Source organism: Myotis lucifugus, unplaced genomic scaffold (assembly GCF_000147115.1).
Source record: "Myotis lucifugus unplaced genomic scaffold, Myoluc2.0 scaffold_1069, whole genome shotgun sequence".
Lineage (NCBI taxonomy): Eukaryota > Metazoa > Chordata > Mammalia > Chiroptera > Vespertilionidae > Myotis > Myotis lucifugus.
Window position 1 is genome coordinate 78,591 of NW_005872117.1, and position 20,414 is coordinate 99,004.

Below are 20,414 nucleotides of genomic sequence, written 5' to 3' on the forward strand. Positions count from 1 at the left end.
TCTCCCTTCCTCTCTGTAAAAAATCAATAAAATATATTTTAAAAAAATAAATAAACTAAATTTTTTAACCACCAAAGGTTAAAGGATAAAAATTTTTTTAGAAAGTAAAATGATTCAAATACAAAATGAACATATTAAAGATTTTATTTAACTCATTAATGAGAGAAGCAGACAGATGTTTTATTTGGTTCAAAGGAGAATCCAGAGAGCAGTTAAATATACAGTAAGTCCTCACTTCATGTCATCCATTGTTTCGGAGACCCCATGCCTTAACCCTTGTGTATGGCTTTCCAACCTCCACCGGAAAGCTTGAAAAGGTTTCCGGGGGGGGGGGGGGGGGGCAGTAAGAGATCCACTGGAGGACTTGTATGCATGCATACGAGCATAACCAATGAACACAAGACACTGGGGTGCATGGGAGGCTAGGGGAGGGTCAAGGGAGAAAAAAAAGGAGACATACATAATACTCTTTATAATACTTTAAGCAATAAAACAATTTTTTAAAAAAAGTTAAATCCCTATGGCATCTTTCTGGTCACAAAAAAAAATCACCAAACTTCTAAATCAGGGGTCCTCAAACTTTTTAAACGGGGGGCCAGTTCACTGTCCCTCAAGACCGTTGGAGGGCCGGACTATAGTTTAAAAAAAAACTATGAACAAATTCCTATGCACACTGCACGTATCTTATTTTGAAGTAAAAAAACAAAACGGGAACAAATACAATATTTGTATTTGCATGTGGCCCACGGGCCGTAGTTTGAGGACCCCTGTTCTAAATAAAGACCCAAAACACTTCTAATATGAAACACTGAAATAAATGTGAGCTATGCTTACATTTAAGAAAGATTAATAAAAACAGAATTATTTCACAACCCATTTAATCCAGTTCAGGGTTGAGGGTGGCCAGAGCAGCTCGGCACAAGGTGGGCACCCACCTGGACAGGACACCCTTCCATGGCAGGGCACACTCATACACCCACACTCAGACTGGGACAGTTGAGAAACCAATTCACCTAATGTGCATATGGGTGGGATGTGGAAGGAAAGCTGAGTCCCCAGAGAAAACGCATGCAGGCATGGGGAGAATGCACACTCAGACAGTGGGCCCCGGCTGGGACTGGTCTTTTATTGTTATTTGAGGACCTGCTATATATAATAAGCCCAGTAGAACACTAGGATGAATTTGCATAATACGAAACTGGCATAGTTGGCATTAATCACTAACATTCCACTGGATGCATTTCTATGGACAAGAATTAACCTGCATTATCAGTTTGCCTCTATTTACATTATTTTAAAGTACTAGTAAGTTAAAGAAAGTCAGGTGGAGACACTCAGAGGAGTGGGCTAGATGGAACACCCAGTAATCAGGTAGGGTCAGAATCTATTTCAAAGTTCCACAATGCTTTCTGACACCCACTTTTTTCTCATGCTCATTGGCCACAATTAAATATGAAGAGCTGACTGGTCTGGACCAACTGAGGACCTCACCCTGATCTACACTAGCGACGGGGAAGGGCTCAGGCCCCCCGAAGCCCTGGCCCCCTGAACCGGATTCTTATCAATGAAGTGAGGAGGACATCAGTGGGCCTGGCTAGAACTGGCTTATGTTACTACGGACTTTTTTCTTTTTTGTTTTATTTCCGAGAAGCATGATGGTTATAGTCAGTCCTGGGATCCAGGAAAACTTCCTAATTCTGTTTCTGAGTTTTCCCGTTTGTTCAATGGACTTGGGGTGGGGGCTGAGGAATGGGTGGTGGATCATATTGTTCAGATGAATGTAAGATAGTTTCCAACTCAAAAATTGAAGTATTTAAGTTTGGTGATCACGTGAGAAACTTCCTGCCGTGACAGCCACACACACCCTCCTCCCCTGATAACCATGATGACGATTTGACTACAAAAAGGCACCCCATTGACCCCCTCTTGTTCCAGGAAATGGCTGGCCACAGAAAACCCGCCACCCCTTCCTCTTTTGATATGTCCCCAAACTGCTTTCTTGCCTTTGGCAGCTAACAGTGATGACCAAATATACTTGAATACCTGCTGGTCTTTCCTCTCCACAAATCCTACCTTAATAGGACTTTTCCCACTGAGACAGTGTGTCAGTATTTCCTTTTTACTTAGTAAAACGTACTCCCTAACACCTTTGAACCCCTGCTGAAACTGGTGACGGCAGACGGGTTTTTCTGCTGCAAGTTTATGAGCAGGTTTTATTAATCTTGTCTTGAACTTAGATTTATCTTTCACACATGTGGGATGTGCGTCTAAGAATTCTGCACTTAACATGCACCTGCTTCCTGGATAAATGTGGGTTTGGGTTCACTTTGGTTGACAACCTCGGACTGCACTGGCTTAGGAACGGTCGAGAAACCATAGTTTAGGGCAGGGGTCCTCAAACTTTTTAAACAGGGGGCCAGTTCACTGTCCCTCAGACCGTTGGAGGGCCGGACTATAGTTTTAAAAAAAAACTATGAACAAATTCCTATGCACACTGCACATATCTTATTTTGAAGTAAAAAAACAAAATGAAAAAAAATACAATATTTGTATTTGCATGTGGCCCGCGGGCTGTAGTTTGAGGACCTCTGGTTTAGGAATTCTCATGAGCCCTCTAATTAAATGCAGTGAGTTAATGAGGGACAGCTGACACCAAAAATGGATTAAAATTAAAATGTCAAGGGCAGCACTCCCTGGCTTCTGTCCAGCGTGTCTGATGCGTTCCTCTAAGTTCCCCAAGTTCCACGCATGCACAGGGCAGGTTGCCTTGCTGCAGCAGCTGCCCCCATAGGGCACACAGGAAAACAGCTGTCAGCTTTTATTAGGAAGGTAGACATATTTGCCAGTGGGTATGTAGGACTGATACATCATTGGATCTGTCTGCTAATTACCACTATAGTTTTTCCTCTTTTGGAATTAGTTTATATATTTCTCAATGCAGTGCATACCCAAGATTTAGGGAAATAAATTCAGTTAAACCGTAGAATATATTTATGGTATGCATCCCTGTGATCAGTGCTGTCCTAGGTGCTAGGAGTGAATCCAGGATAGAACAGAGAAAGACACTGCCTCCAAGGAACTTAAATTCTAGTGGAGACCCAAAATAGGAAGAAATAAATAATGTTAGCTATCCAGAGTGTGAAAGCAGTGAGGAGAGTGAAGTAGCCAAGTGAAGGTTTGGAGGAAAACTTCTAGACTATGGAACAGCAGGTGTTAAGGCTTTCCAACCCACTTTGAGGAGTGGTGAGTTAGGGGTGCTTGGAAAACACCAAGACCAGTATGGAGAGCAGAGGTGTGAAGGACAGACTTGGGCAAGGGCCAGGCAAGGCAGGGCATTACATTAGAGACACAGTGAGCATGATGATGCTATTGGTGGATTTCAGATGGGGTAGGGGATCATGATAGCTAGTCTCCAAAGATGGCCCCCAATGATCCCTGCATTCCCCTTGACTCTTGGCTTGACTATTAGCAGGCAGTGGACGGAAAGTTCTGGGACTTCCAAGCCCAGGCCTGAAGAGGACTGCCAGCTTCCACTTCCTTCCTCTTGGAACACTAGCTCTTGGGCCCAAGCTACACAGAAGAATTGAGGCCCACAGCCCACCCAGCTGAGGACCCAGCCAACTGCCAGCACCAACTAGCCGCCAGGTTGAGTAAGCCATCTGGACACTGCCCAGTCGAGTCCACAGTCCACAGCCCAGCAATATCACGTGGCTAGAGAACACCCTCAGCTCAAGAAAAGCACAGAACTGAGATTTAATATATTGGTGTTGAAGTGGCTTATGTCATAGTGATGGATAACTGAAACGGGAGCAAGGGAGGAAGTAGGACACCAGTGAGCCGGCCAATGGGTTAGTTTAGGCATGAAATGGAGGCTTTGACTGGAATGGTGGACGTGAGGGTAGATCCAGGACACACTTTAGTAACATGACTTTCAGGCTGGACTGAGGGAAAGAGTTATAATAGAAAAGCAGCAGTTCCTTGCCTGGCCTTCCTCATTCCAGACCGCTCTGGAGAGAGAACTGTTTTAAACTCTTAACTCTCTTATAGTCACCACTGTATAACACCAATTGTTTATACTGTGTTTTTTTAAGAAAGAAAGAAAATAAGATAAAAGTAAACTTTTATGTGGAAAGAGCCTTTATCTTAAGAAACAAAACCTCAAAGACCTAAAGAAAATTATTTGTAGATGTGGCCACTGGAAAATGGGAGGAAAAAAAAAAAAAGCTATCATACAGTTAAAAGATGAGCCATAATGGAGAGAAAATATTTGTAAAATATAACAAAATCCTTATATCCTAAACAGATATACAATTCTAAATCAAAAGACAATCTAATGGAAAATAGCATTAAGCTGCTTTAAGAATTTTACATTATGTTTCTGCATCTTCCTGTATCACTTTTCAACATCTTTCCATGGCCTCTCATCCTCCATTAGATATGCCTAGGCTTCTTCACAGCATGGTGGCTTCACTTCCAGTAGGTGATAGGAGATACGTCTAGGCCTCTTTAAAGCCTTGGCTGTAGAACTCACACAGTGTCACTTCTGCCACGTGCTACTGGTCACAACAAATCACAAGGCCAGCCCAGATTCAAGGGAGTGAATAAACAAACTACCTCTCACTGCAAGGACTAACAAAGTTACATGCAAGGGGGCATGGCTACAGGGAGGAGTGATTCATTGGGGACCATTATAACACTTGAGCACACAATTTCTAAAACTGCCTCCTACCCTCACAAATGATTGATAGTTTGGCTAGAACTATTATTCTAGATTGGTTTTTATTTTCCCTAAGAAGGAAATTATTGCTGCATTGTTTTGTAGTCTCCAGTGTTGAGAAGAGTGACGCCGCTTTGATTTCTGTTACTTTATATGTGATCTCTTTTATTCCTCCCTGAAATCTGTCAGGATCTGCTACCTATGATTTTTTTATTGTTTGTTTATTTGTTTGTTAATCTTCACCAGAAGAAATTTCTCCATTGATTTTTTTTTTTTAGAGAGAGTGGAAGGGAGGGCCAGGTATTGAGTCTGCAATTGAGGTAGGTACCCTCAACTGGAATCAAATCTGAGACCCTTCCGTCTGCAGGTCGACATTCTAACCACTGAGCAAATTGGCTGGGGCTGCTTATCAATGGTTTGATGAAATTTCATAATATGGCTTTGTGGGGGGGTCTTTTTTTTTTTAAATCTTCTGTTTTTCATTTACTCTGCTGGGCATTTGGAAAGTCATTTTAATCTGGAAACGTGTCCTTCAGTTTGGAACTTTTTCTTATGTTATTTATTTGATAGCTGTATTTTCCACAAATAGATTTTCTCACAAAATATATTAGAAGAGTGGTATTATTTTACATTTTTGCAAATCTCTTTAATGCTAGGCTTAATAGAAGACAATTCTCACATCTACTTCTGCATTCCATCTGTTGCAATGTGCTGTTTTGGTTGAAGTGTATGAAGAAATTCCGGCTAGGCACATTTACAAAAGAGCTTATGTCTGAACAGATAGTACAGAAACCAGTATAATTAGAAACCTGGCAACCACCTGTGTATCTTAGGACTTGGCTAATGGGGAATATTTGGTCAGTCATCTTTTTGAAAAGAATATATCCAACCTTATATTGGTAGAAAATAAAACTGACTTTGTCTCCCTGTATAAACACCACTTAGCACTTCATTTGGAAGTCTGAATGTATAATTTTGTGAAGAAAGCTGTCAGAGAAATCATGTCTCCACTAGGTAAATATAACTAGCCAGAGAGAATCTACAAATCAGATAACCTCCTAGCTGGTCTGACAGTTGCCATCACAAAGTGAATCAGCTGCCCAGAGAGTAACAACCCTCTTCCATCAGGGATTTGAGTGCATGGTGTGGACAGAAGACAAATCTTAGAGACCCCGAGAATGTGGGTAACTCATCACAAGCCACCAGGTATTCAACATGAAAGGATGGTGACGGTTGCATATGAAGAAGGTGTCGATATTCCATAGAACACAGACAGCAATGTAAGACCAAGTTTACAAACCCCTAAAATTTTCTGGCAAGAGAATGACTGGGTTTTTTTTTAATGTACTTTGATCTGAGCGGGTAATTAGTAAGTAAATGATGGAGCATATTGATTCAGGCATCCAGAAGAAACCATCCTTTTACTCTGAAATCTTATCCTACCCATAACTTGAAATAAGTACCAAGTAATGCATCTAAATTTTCTTCCCTTGGATCAAAGAACAGGAACCTGGAGAGCAGAACCATAGCAAGGGTCATGGCAGGAGCAGCTATGGTCCATAGGCTCTTGGTGTCTGTCAGGCAAGAGCAGAGGGTAGTGACAATCCACGTGAAAGCACAGAAAAAAATATACTGGAATACTGCTCAGCATAAAGGACTAAACGACCAGTACACCCAGGTATATCGGTGAATCTCACAGACATACTGAGTAAAAGAAGGCAGACTTTTACCAAAGAGTACGTTCCATGTGATTTTCTTTATCTGAAACTCTAACAGTGGTTCTCAACCTTCTGGCCCTTTAAATACAGTTCCTCATGTTGTGACCCAACCAAAAATTATTTTTTGTTGCTATTTCATAAGTGTAAACGTTGTTAATGTTCCGAATCATAATGTAAATATCTGATATGCAGGATGGTCTTAGGCGACCCAGAACTCAGATCAGCGCTTGTCTGAGGCCTGTGATGGAGAGAATTAACTGGGAAGGGGCACGGGGGGGTGGGGGGGTACAGGGGGGGGCGAGGGGGCGGTTTGGGTTGATAGAAATGTTCTTTACCTTGGCTGTGGTTACATGGGTGTATATATTTGTCAAAACTCATGAAAATGTAACTTTTAAATGGATACATTTTGCATAAATTGCACCTTTAATTTAAAAATATATTTGGTTTTTCGCCCTAACCAGTTTGGCTCAGTGGATAGAGCGTCGGTCTGTGGACTTAAGGGTCCCAGGTTCGATTCCAGTCAAGGGCATGTACCTTGGTTGCGGGCACATCCCCAGTGGGGAGTGTGCAGGAGGCAGCTATCGATGTTTCTCTCTCGTCAAAGTCTCTAACTCTCTATTCCTCTTCCTTCCTCTCTGTAAAAAATCAATAAAATATATTTTAAAATATATATATATATATTTGGTTTTCAATTTTCAGACAAGATGGAGTAAATGGGTTTCACCCTATTCCTTCTACTTATTACGAGTAAACATTTGATGAAATACATAAAGCAACTATCAGGGTACTCTGATCGTGGGAAAAAGAAGGTGGACTGGCGAGGCAATTTGGTTCTCAAGGGATGACCTAGTCAGGGGTCTTCAGGAGCTTTACTTTGTCCTGTATCCCAGCCTGGGCACTAGAGAAAGCCATGACCCAAAACTACCACCAGGCACAAAGTCCCAAGGAAAGCCTGCTTTCTTATATTAGAGGGCTGGGGAAGGACAGCAATTAAGGGCAAGTCTTTTTCCAATACTTGCTCCTCTCCAGGCAAACACCATGAAAAAAGGCCCTCCTCCCAGCAGGCTCTGCTCTATCAGCTCCACTCTGCACTAATGTGATCAGAGGGGGTGATCTGGAGACTGAAGGGGAGCCCTGCCATGATCCTTGCCCTAAGCAAAGGTAACAATGAGGCAGCACCCACTCCCTCACAGCTTGAGTGCATGGGGAGGGGTACAGAGAAGAGGGAGCTGCAGAAAGAGATTCTTTCAATTTGTGTATGAAGACCAGGCCACAACCCCAAGTGATCTATGTATGAAACTCACCAGAATTAATACAGCAAAAGCTTTGAGAACTGAACTATGAGATGGAATATTGTGTGGTTTCAGATTGGCCTCTAGGTAGCACACAAGCAGGGCAGACCAAAATAGCACTGACTTTGAAACTAAATTGACATTCAAACTCACAGAGCACAAAAGTGAGCCATGATGTGTGCATTCGGAACTTAAACAGGTTGAATGCATGCTAAAATAGAAGATTTAAAAAGGAACCAGCATCTCAGAACTTAATACCCAAAAAGTCCAGAATAAAATTAACTACTGCTTATACCAAAAACCAGGAAGTCTCAACGGGAATGAGAAAGGGCAATCAACAGAAGCCAGCGTCAAGGTGACACAGATACTGAGATTATCTGACAAGGATTTTAAAGCAGCTGTCATAATAAAAATAAGAAGTTTTACAAAGCTTCAACAAGCCACCATAAACACTCTTTTTTCTTGTTAATCCTCACCTGAGGATACTTTTCCATTGATTTTTAGAGAGAGTGGGAGGGAGGGGAGAGACAGAGAGAAACATTAATGTGAGAGAGACACATTGATTGGTCGCCTCCTGCACATGCCCTGACTGGGCCAGGTTTCAGATGGAGGATCGAGCCTGCAACCTAGGTATGTGCCTCTGACTGGAATCAAACCCAGAACCCTTCACTCCATGGGCAGGTGTTCTGTCCACTAAGCCAAACCAGCTAGGGCCACTATAAACACTCTTAAAACAGAAAATAGAGGGGTTCAGCAAAGAAATAGAAGATATAAAGAAAAAAATGGAAAAAAAGGAAAGAAAAGATGGAAGTTGTACAACTGAAAAATACAACAACAAATAAAAAATGTACTGGATGGCCCTAACCGGTTTGGCTCAGTGGATAGAGCGTCAGCCTGCGGACTCAAGGGTCCCAGGTTCGATTCTGGTCAAGGACATGTACCTTGGTTGCAGGCACATCCCCGGTAGGGAGTGTGCAGGAGGCAGCTGATCGATGTTTCTCTCTCATCGTTGTTTCTGACTCTCTATCCCTCTCCCTTCCTCTATGTAAAAAAATCAATAAAATATATTTAAAAAATATATATACTGGATGGGCACAGAATGGAGATGGCAGAGGAAAAAAGCAGGGAACTTGAAGATAGACCGATAAAATTTATACAACCTGAACAGATAAACAATTTATACAACGGAACAGAACTTCAGGGCCTGTGGGGAGTCCCGGAAGGAGAGGAGAAAGAGTGTAGTGTAGAAAGAGTGCCCGGCTGGTGTGGCTCAGTTGGTTTAGGGTTCGATTCCCAGTCTGAGCACATGCCCAGGTTGTGGGCTCGATCCCCAGTAGGGGGCGTGCAGGAGGCAGCTGTTTGATGTTTCTTATGGGTGCTTCTATCCTCTCCCTCTCTCTCTAAAAAAAATAATGTATTTTTTAAAATAAAAAATATATATATACATACATATATATATGTTTTAGTGGAAAGAGAGCAGAGGTTCTAGGCAGATAACGATGTCACCTTTTAACCAACCTCTGCAGCACAGTTCACCAGAAAGGAGAGAGCTGAGTGACAGGATTGAAAGATGTCATTTTGACCCCCGGCCAGCACTCTGGGGCCTCTGTAACAGCTGAACACTGGGAATGCTGGGAAAAGAGGTGGCCACAGTGGAAGCCATGAGACAACTCCAGTGGCAGGGTTGTTGGGAGTTGGAGATGTCCAGAGCTTCAGAGATCAGCCTCTTCGTGTAAGGGGCCCCTACAGAACATTAAAGGCAGTTGTGGGGTGGGGGCACGGAGAGGGAGAGTTGAGAAACATTGATCGGTTGCCTCCCGTACATAGCCCAATGGTGGATCGAACCCGAGATCTAGGTATGTGCCATGACCAGGAATCGAGCCTGAAACCTTTTGGTGTACAGGACACTCCAACCAACTAAGCCACCTGGCCAGGGCTGACCGTTGTTATTACTCATTTTATTTTGTGATTAATAAGGACAATAATTATGTTGTATGGGGAAGGACAGAAAGCAACTGCTGCCTGGAGGCTAACTCCGTGTCAGGTTGACCTCACCTGAAACTTCACATCGACCTCTGAGAGGGGCTTTTGTCCATTTTTCAGGTGAGAAACCAAGGCTCTGTGAAGGGGGGAAATGAACGCAGGATCACACAATAAGTGGCAGGAGGAGGATTCACGCCCAAAGTCGGCCTGACTCCAAAGTGCAAGTCTGAAATGCGAGCGAGTGTTGAGATCCTGCCTGAGCAAAGCACAAGGATGTGGGCCGGGGGTGGTCAAGGGGGGCTTGGAGGATGAGGTGCTGGGAGGGATGTCCACAGGGGAGGACAGTGAAGCTTGAGGACCATGTGAGGAGCCGGAACGGGGGTTCCAGCTTGAGCCCTGTCCCTTCCCGGCTGTAGTTTTCAAAGGCCCAAGATTCCACAGATAAGACTAAGACAGTGGTCTGGGCAGTGATCTTGGCTGGTGAGTATGACCTTTCCCTGCCCCATATCTAAGAACTGGCCCCCAATTTCCTGTGGCTCACCCCACCCTGCATCTTAAGTAAGGAGCCCAGCCCCTGCCTGGAAGTCTGATGGCTGATGGTTAAAAACATAAACCTGGTGCAGCTGGTGTGGCCCAGTGGTTGAGCGTCGGCCCATGAACCAGGAGGTCATGGTTCAATTCCCAGTCAGGGCACATGCCTGGGTTGTGGGTTCAATCCCCAGTGTGGGGCATGCAGGATGCCCCAGTGTGGGGCAAGAGGATGATATTCTCTTATCACTGACTAGAGCAGCGGTTCTCAACCTGTGGGTCGCGACCCCTTTGGGGGTCAAACAACCCTTTCACAGGGGTCACCTAAGACCATCGGAAAACACATATATAATTACATATTGTTTTTGTGATTAATCACTATGCTTTAATTATGTTCAATTTGTAACAATGAAATTGGGGGTCACCACAACATGAGGAACTGTATTAAAGGGTCGTGGCATTAGGAAGGTTGAGAACCACTGGACTAGAGGCCTGGTGCACAAAATTCTTGCACTGCGGAGGAGGGGTCCCCTCAGCCCGGCCTGTGCCCTCTCTCAGTCCGGCCTGTGCCCTCTCTCAGTCCAGGAGCCCTTGGGGGATGTCCAACTACGGTGGAACACACCACTGCTGTGCTCACCAGCCGTGAGCCGGGCTTCTGGATAAGTGGCATCCCCCCGTGAGGGGGAAGCTCCTGCATTGAGCGGGATTGGGCCAAAATTGGCTTTCTGACATCCCCCTAGGGGTCCTGGATTGCTGGATTACGAGAGGGCACAGGCCAGGCCCAGGGACCCCACTGGTTCACTATCGAGGCCGGGGAGGGACACGGGAGGTTGGCCAGCTGGGGAGAGACTGCGGGAGGGCTCCAGGGCGTGTCCAGCCCGTCTTGCTCAGTCCCGATCGGCCAGACCCCAGCAGCAAGCTAACCTACTGGTTGGAGTGTCTGCCTCCTGGGGGTCAGTGCACGTCATAGTGAGCGATTGAGCAGCCTTAGCATATCATTAGCATAGTATGCTTTGATTGGTTGAATGGACAACCGGACACTTAGCATATTAGGCTTTTATTATATAGGACGTTTCTATCTCTCTCTCCCTCTCTCTAAAATCAATAAAAACATATAAAAACAAACAAACATAAACTTGGCTTGGAGTCCCAGATCCACCACCTCCTTCCTAGATGAGTGACCACTTCTTTTCCTTAAGCTTAGTGTCCTAAACCATAAAGTAGGGTCATTATATTGACCTCAAAGGGTAGTTGTAATAATGAAACAAAATACTAATACCTGATATTTATTGGATAATTGTTATATGCCAACACTCTTCTAAAAGTTCTTATTAAATCTTCCCAACTACTCTATGAAGCTATTATTGCCATTTATAGATATGACAATTGAGAACAAGAGTGATGATGTCACTTGCCCCACCCCATACCTCTGTTCTGCTTAGCTCAATGCCTGACTCACAGGAAAAGGTAACTATGATCATAACTAGTTCTGATGCACTGGCCCCACACACATCTTAACGTTTCTGGAATCAGGATGTGCCCCACCATTGATGCGGAAGGAACATGCCAGCCAGCAGGCGGAGGGTGACTTAGTCATTGTCTGCTGTCTAATTGCCTGGATGGAATTTTACCAGATCTCAAATATTGAATAAAATGACTTCTAAAATGATGCCACTTGAAAATAAAAGGTTATTGAGTGTATGGAAGGCTAGCATTGGCCAGGCAATGCAATTAGAAGTGAAAATCGCCAAATTCAACCAAGGAAAGTTTAGACTCTAGATGTGAGGAATTTTGATCAAATCACCAATGGAGATGTGTTGTACAACTTTATAAATAAAAACATAACCAATGTCATTTATTTCTTTCCTCACCCAAGGATATTTTTTCATTGGTTTTTAGAAAGAGAGAAATATCAATGTGAAGCTACATGGGTTAGTTGCCTTCTGCACACACCCTGACCAGGGCCTGGGCCTGGAGGAGCCTGCAACCCAATGAAGGTGTTGTGCTCTTGACTGGAATTAAACCCAGGACCCTTGGGTCTTCAGGCCAATGCGCCATCCACTGAGCCAAACTGGCTACGGTCAGTGTTAGTTTTTGATAAGGGGCATTCCTGATATGCTTATTTTTTATCCATAAGTTGTTATTTTTTTATTTTTTTAATATATTTTATTGATTTTCTACAGAGAGGAAGGGAGAGGAATAGAGAGTTAGAAACATCGATGAGAGAGAAACATCGACCAGCTGCCTCCTGCACACCTCCCATCGGGGATGTGCCTGCAACCAAGGTACATGCCCTTGACCGGAATCGAACCTGGGACCCTTCAGTCCGCAGGCGGGCGCTCCATCCACTGAGCCAAACCGGTTTGGCCATAAGTTGTTATTAAGTAGATATATTTTCCTTTTAAAAATCATCTTATAGCCCTAGCCAGTTTGGCTCAGTGGATAGAGCGTTGGCCCAAAGACCGAAGGGTCTCAGGTTCAATTCCAGTCAAGGATACAAAACTCAGTTGTAGGCTCGATCCCTGGCCCGGGTTGGGGCGCATGGGAGAGGCCACCAATCGATGTATCTCTCTGCCTTTCCCTCTCCCTTTCACTCTCTCTAAAAATCAATGCAAAAATATCCTCGGGTGAAGATTAACCAAAAATAAATAAATACATAAACAAACAAATAATAAAAATAATCTTATAATTGATGATGCCATAAAATCAAGCAAAACAGTCAAGACTCTTTTGGTTGTTAGCAACAGAAAATCCATTTCCAACTGGCTTGAGTGAAAAGGCATTTCATTGACTCTTGAACCTGAAAAGCATAAGGGTAGGCACAGCTAGATGGGAGAGATAAGGCTACATCAGCAGGTCCTGATCTCTCCGCCCCCAGCTCTGCCTTCTTTCCAACAGCTCCATTCCCATGGCTGCCAGCAACTCCCGCCCCCAATCCTGCCAGGTTTGATGCTTCCAGACTTATCTACAGTGTTTCCACATCGTGTGGTTCAAAGCCGACACCCACCAGCTGGCTGGCTGGCCTGAAAGTCCTCTGTGGGAGAGAGCTTGGCTGCAGCAGTTTGACTGGTGGTGGAAGGGGCTGGTCTTAAACCTTTGTTAACATAATAAGCACTTTATTTTATCTAGATCAGTGGTTCTCAACCTTCCTAATGCCGCGACCCTTTAATACAGTTCCTCATGTTGTGGTGACCCCCAATTTCATTGTTACAAATTGAACATAATTAAAGCATAGTGATTAATCACAAAAACAATATGTAATTATATATGTGTTTTCCGATGGTCTTAGGTGACCCCTGTGAAAGGGTCGTTCAACCCGCAAAGGGGTCGCGACCCACAGGTTGAGAACCGCTGATCTAGATGGTGTGTCTTTTTTGGGTGATGGAGAGGCTTTTGATGGAGATTTGAAGGGGTTAAGCACCCACCAGCTCACCCCTTGGTGCCATTCTCGTCATCACCAATTTAAATTAGAGGAAGCATGGCGCTGGGTTTAGGGAGCTCAGTCAACCACAGGGACAGCTGTGGTACCAAGCAAGTCCAGGCAACACTGTTGACAACTATATCCAGCTCTTGCAGAATACATACACCCCATTCTCCACACACAGTGTGAGGTTTCTCCAGGTACATGGCTGAGAAGTTTGACTGCCTCTAATGCAGAGGAAGAGAAGGATGGCCACCACTCCTGCCTGAAGTGCTCTGACAGGTTGTGTGTCAACACCGGTGTGGAATGCCACCAGCCCGTCAGTGCGACTCCAAGGAGGTGCATTGTAAGAACTGCCACGGCTTCCATTATGCAAGGTGCCTTCAGCCATTGGCCAATGAGACCTCTGTGGCCGAGAACAAGATCCTGTGCAACAAATGCTCCACGTGGGAGGACTTCCCCAAGTGCAAGGGCTGCTTCAAACTGATTGTGGAGGGAGTCAAGGGGACCATCTGGCACAAAGACTGCATGCAAGTCATTGGGACTGGAAGCTTCTTCCCTAATGGGGAGGACTTGTACTGCATGACTTGCCACAAGGCCAACTTCGCCAAGCATTGCATGGAGTGCAAACAAGGGTTGCTTCTTCTATCCTAAGCCCTTCCTTTTTTCACTGTCCCCAGCTTTAATAAACGTACTCTCAAAATCACCTGGACTCATATTGTGAAATCTTTTCTGCATGAAGTCAAGAACCCATACACTACTGGCCAGCCCTAGGAAGACCTGTTCCGGGCCCGGGCCCTTTCTGGTGACACATGGACAAGATTTTTCCAGCTGGTAGGACTTTTAAACAAAGATGATAACTAAGGACAATATTTATGACAAATCTGTCAATGATACAAGTGAAAAGGAAACTGTGAGAAAGTATATACAGCATGAGTGTGTGTGTGTGCGCACACGTGTGTAAAATTTACAGTGGTTAAGAGCATAGGATCTGGAGCTAGATTGCTTATCAGTGGTTCTCAACCTTCCTAATGCCGAGACCCTTTAATACAGTTCCTCATGTTGTGGTGACCCCCAATTTCATTGTTACAAATTGAACATAATTAAAGCATAATGATTAATCACAAAAACAATATGTAATTATATATGTGTTTTCCGATGGTCTTAGGCGACCCCTGTGAAAGGGTCGTTCAACCCCCAAAGGGGCTGCGACCCACAGGTTGAGAACCGCTGGCTTAGATTCAAATCTTGCTTTCACCTCCTACTTATCTGGGGCATTTTACTTAAACTCTCCATACCTCAAATCTCATCTGTAAATAGGGCTAACATAGGTGTAAGGCAAGGATTCCATGGGATAATTCATCTAAGGCAGTGGTTCTCAACCTTCTGGCCCTTTAAATACAGTTCCTCATGTTGTGACCCAACCATAAAATTATTTTCGTTGCTACTTCATAACTGTAATGTTGCTACTGTTATGAATTGTAATGTAAATATCTGATATTCAGGATGGTCTTAGGCGACCCTTGTGAAAGGGTCGTTCGACTGCCAAAGGGGTCGCGACCCACAGGTTGAGAACCGCTGATCTAAGGTGTTTAACTCAGGTCCTGGTGTCTATTGGTGGAAGTGAGAGGATCCCTTTCCCCACTGGGTGCTGGGGGTTGGGTTTTTATGATACCTTGAGAAAAAGACTTTTCTAAGACTTACACGATGGGTTGAATGATTTTTATTAGCATGGAGTTATATACCTCAGTTTCAAAAGTCCCATTTCCCTTAATCCAGGCCTGGAAGCGGTGCAGCTGGGGATTCAGCAGAGCTAGAAGCAGAGCCAGTGTGCAGTTTCTGTTCCACGGTGGCGCTAAGTCTGGCACAGAATCCGGCTAGTCACAGCCCATCAGTGCATTACGTGCGGGTCCACGTGGCTGTGGGCTCTGTGGGCAAATGCAGAGCCTGAGAGCCCTGCAAGCCAGGTGTCAGGTGAGCAGCAGAGATAAGGGGCAAGAGGGCCTGGAGAGGGAACTCCCTTTGTTGAAGAGCTTATGTGTCTCAGATTTCACGCTCCTGCAGTGGCCACGCTTATTCTGGCCAATGACCTGCTCCCAGGTGTGACACAAGTAATCACCTTTCCTAGTCATCAGACCTTACTGGGCATGCCTATACGATTCAGCCTTCCCTCTGCTCCTTTTCTGTTAATTAATAACTGGGTTAATTACAACGGTATTATTGGCATACAGTAAGTGCTCAGACAATGTTAGTGGTTAATCTTGTCAGTCTCCTGTGCAGGGGCCTCATTCCCACAGCCTCTACAGCCGGCTCCACCCTGCTCCGGAACCCAGCACCCCTCTGCCGCCGGCTGCCCATTGTTCCTGTCTTCCTGCTCTGGCTGCTCCAAGAATCCTGCAGGAGCAGCTCCAGCCCAGGATGGAAAAGCACCCGGGCTCTGGCTGCCCCTCCCCCTCCTTTATGGGCCTCCAGCCAGGCCTCTCCCGCCTCCAGCGCCCACGGGGTGAATGATGGGGGGAGAGAGGGGGGAGGCGGGGAAGAAGCGATGTGTGAGCACTGGACTGCGAGTCCTGGGGCCTCAGTTTCCTCTCTGGAAAAATAGAAAACCTCACAGGACCACATAAGGGTTCAAGGAGACCACACGTGCAGGAGCCTGAGCCCCACGCCTGGCTTCCTACCGTGAACACTTCTGTCCTCAGAGCTATTGTCTCACTCAGGTCAGCTTTCAGAATGCGGCTCCCGACTGGTTCAGCCCTAGTGTCTGGGCCTGAACGGATCTTCGGAAGATCAGCTTCCTCTCCCTGCAATCGCCCCTCCACCAGCACCAGGCACAAAGCGGGTGAAAGGGTTGGGCAGCTTTCCCAGGCTGGCAGCCAGAGACAGGGCCTGGAGTCCTTGCATCCTGGCTCTGCGACAGAAGTGCTGTGTGACCTTGTGCAAGGCCTTCCCCCTCTGGGCCCCGTCTCCTTCCTCTCCTGGCTTAGGGAGCAGGTGTGGCTCCCGCCCGGCTGTCCCACTGGCTGGTTGGGTTACTCTGGCAAAGCTGACCCCTCCAGGGCTCAGTTTGTTTTATCTGCAAAATGGAATGCCCGGGAGATTAATGCGACGACTCCTGATCTCCAGATGTTTCTTTGGTTTTCTGTCGCCCTCTCCCCCATTTCTCTCTTCAGAAGAGGGACTGTGCCACCCAACTGGGGCAGGCTATGGGAGGCTTCCGGAGACTAAATCTGAGCCTTAGCAGCATGTCTTCCTGTGCTGGGCAGGACCAGGCCAGGCCTTGGATGTGCTTTCTCCCCATCCCGATCCCCAGAAGCAGAGAGGGCCTCTGTGTCCACAGGCTGGCTCTGGCATGCCATGGACACACTGGGCAGCGTGCCCATGGTGCCGGAGCGAACCTCCTGTCAGCAGAGGGAGTTTGCTCAAGATCTCAGGGGAAGGACCTGGGGCTTACACCTCACATCGCTAACCCTGTTCTCAGAATAACTTACTGGAGATTACCGTACCTGCTGGCCTCGCCCCACCACGCTGCCTTCCTTCCCGCTTCCCTCTTCTTTGCTCCCTAGTCTGTGGACTGCTGCAGGAACCCCCAAACCTTCTGTGGCACAAAACAGTTGATCTCTTTCCAGTTTTGAAGGGGACAGGTGAGGGGGGCTTGGATGATCACAGATTCTCCATCAACTCTCTCAGAGCCATCTCAAATAAAGGCACCCCAAAGACATCGTAGGAATGTATTGTGCCTCAGTAAGCACACACAGCCTCGGGAAAGCCCCTCCGGCCTGTGTCCTCCAAGCCCCTCTTCGCCAAGCTCCTGCTTTCGAATGTGTCCACCCGAATTCATCAATGGGCTCAGCAGGGCAAAGGCTTTCCACCAAAAATATCACCCTCTGCGGAAGGTGAGGATAAAGGCACGTTTCCCCATGCTGCTCACCTATTCCAATGAATCTTCACTCAGGTTCCTCAGGTCAGGAAGTGCTGTCCCTATTTTACAGCAGAGAAGCCTAGACGGCTGGCCAGCTTGGTGGGTAGGACTGTCGGGCATCATAGCCCCAGGCTCTGGAATGCCAGCCGTCCTTTCTTCTCCTCAGCACTCTCAGTCCAGGTGGGTCCCAGCAGGCTCCACTGCCGGACACAGCTGCACCCCCTGTCCCTGCACAGGTGATCGCAGCGCCCTGGCAGACCCTGATCAGGTCTGAGGTCATCATCAATGTCATTCTCCATATTATTTCCCAAGCTCTGCCCTCAGGCAGGTGGTGGGATGGCATATCTCTGCACCCTTGTGATTGGGTTGGGGTCATGTGACGAGTCCTGGCCAAGGAAGTACGAGAAGTGACATTAGTCCCTCAGCCTGGAGCCTTTTATTGCCAAGTGAAGACCCTCCCCCACGGTGGAGGCTACTGGTAGCCCCTGAGATAGATGGTGGCTGCAAAGCACCCTGGGCCCTGGAGTGAGGAGCCCTGAAGAGCCCTGCCAGCCCCCCACGGGTATGTGGTGTGTGTGACAAATAGCTTCATGTTAGGAGCCGCTAAGATCTGGGCTGTTTGTTCTGCAGCGTGACCCAGCCTACCTTGCCTCGTCCAATTCTCCAGAAAGCAAAACCCCGGCAGGAGCTGAGAGGTGGCCTGGAGGACCTTCTATCTCTGGAGACCTGTTTGTATTCTTCTTCTTTTTTTTTTTTTTTTAATACATTTTATTGATTTTTTACAGAGAGGAAGGGAGAGAGACAGAGAGTTAGAAACATCGATGAGAGAGAAACATCGATCAGCTGCCTCCTGCACATCTCCTACTGGGGATGTGCCCGCAACCCAGGTACATGCCCTTGACCGGAATCGAAGCCGGGACCTTTCAGTCCGCAGGCCGACGCTCTATCCACTGAGCCAAACCGGCTCCGGCCTGTTTGTATTCTTGTACGAGATGGCCAGTCAGGTGCAGCACAGAGGAGAGGCTCAGAAAAAGTTTCTTAGACTCTCTGGTCCTAGAGACGGGAGGCACGCATGCCACTCAGGGCCCCGTGGTCTCTGCTGCCGGTGGCCCGGCCACTGCACTGGGAGAAATACAGGATCCGAGGGACAGAATGGAGAAGGTGATCACTTCTAGAGTAACCATCTCAGGGAGAGTCCAACCTAAACTTATGGTCCAGAAAGGATGCAAGTAATTTCTGTATGTCTGATCTTCTACCACATTAAGAACTGTGCTGCGCCAGCACGGCCATGGGTGAACCTGAGGTGGGGTGGTGAAAGATTAGAAACAACAGACAAGAGAATAAAGCTGGGGCTAGGTGGGACGCTGCCCTCTGATTAGAGAGACAGTGCCACGGCCTGCAAGCCGAGTCTTTATTTTATAGCCAGATTCCACAAGGCAAAGTAAGGGCGTGGCCAAGGGTTTACAATGTTCAAATCTACTCAATTACATGCACCTGATCAAGCTTTGTTTACTTGCTGCACCTCCCGCAGCCCATATCACTCAGCCACGTGGGACCACAGGTTCGGACCATGAGGTAACCTGCCCAAACACTGTAGCCGCTCTCCACAAAGAACAGTAATGGATCGTTTCTCACTTGGGTAATGCAGTAATCCAATAACATGGATGGAAATATATAGTTCAAATGTAGTTAGCACGTCCCCTGAGCCAGGCATTAAGCGAGAGTACTTTATTTGTGCTAATAAATACAAAGTGAAATCATTTTCCCATCTCACAGGTGAGGAAACTGAGGCCCAGAGAGGTCATTTGCCCAAGGTCACGTAGCCTAACAGTACGGATTTGAGCCTAAGCTGTGCCCCCTTCAGGATGTCACGTCGGGGTATTGTGAGGGCCTTACAGGTCAGGGTCTCTGGCCAGTGCCTGCACTACCAGGCAAGGGGCTGAGGTGCTGGGTGGGGCTAAGTGGGGGACCAGTGTGAGGAACTGTCGGACATTAGCCCCCTGGGCGTCTGACTCGGCTACCACCTGGGACATCTGTGACTCAGCCGTGAGGGATGGGAGACTCCTGGAGCCCAGGCAGCTCCATGCGACTTACAGTCAAAGCCCGGCCTTCCCCCTCGGGCTGCGTGGTCTTGGACAAGGCGCTTCACTGAAGCCGGGGCTGCTGTGAACATTAGAGGAAACCGGGTAATGCCCCAGGCCCAGCAGAGCACCCAACATGGAGAAGGGGCCAACCAACGGCCTCTTCCTGTTACCATCATCCCACGGTGAGGAGCCAGCCACGGCGACCTGCCACCCAGATCCCACGCAGAGGCAGGAGTGCACAGCGGGTGCTTCTCTGCCCAGAGCCCTGCTGCAGGTAAGGCCATTTTCACTTGAGCCAGATAACTTGTATTTCTGTAGCTTATAGCTGGACTGAGTCCATGAGGAAGTCGGAAACTAACATTTACTGAGCGCCAGCCGTGTCCTAGGTACGGTGTATGACTAATTCATTTAATCCTCAAGATAAGCCTGTAAAGCAGGTCCCAATATCCCCATTTGTAGATGTGGAAACGGTAGCTCAGAGAGGTTTAGTAATGGGCAACGTCATAGATCTGGGCCTCAGATTTGATGCTGCAGCCCCGCCCAGCCCATCTTTTATTTATTTAAAATATTTTTTATTGATTTCAGAGAGGAAGGAAGAGGGAGAGAGAGAGATAGAAACACCAATGATGAGAATCATTGATTGCCTGCCTCCTGCAGGCCCCACACAGGGGGTCGAATCCGCAACCCGGGCATGTGCCCTTGACCAGAATTGAATCTGGGACCCTTCAGTCTGTAGGCCAACACTCTATCCA

General features: G+C 46.7%; 1 pseudogene; it reads left to right on the forward strand.

The window, feature by feature from the left end:
- Positions 1-13,906: 13,906 nt before the first annotated feature.
- LOC102425643 lies at positions 13,907-14,365 on the forward strand (annotated as a pseudogene).
- Positions 14,366-20,414: the final 6,049 nt, after the last annotated feature.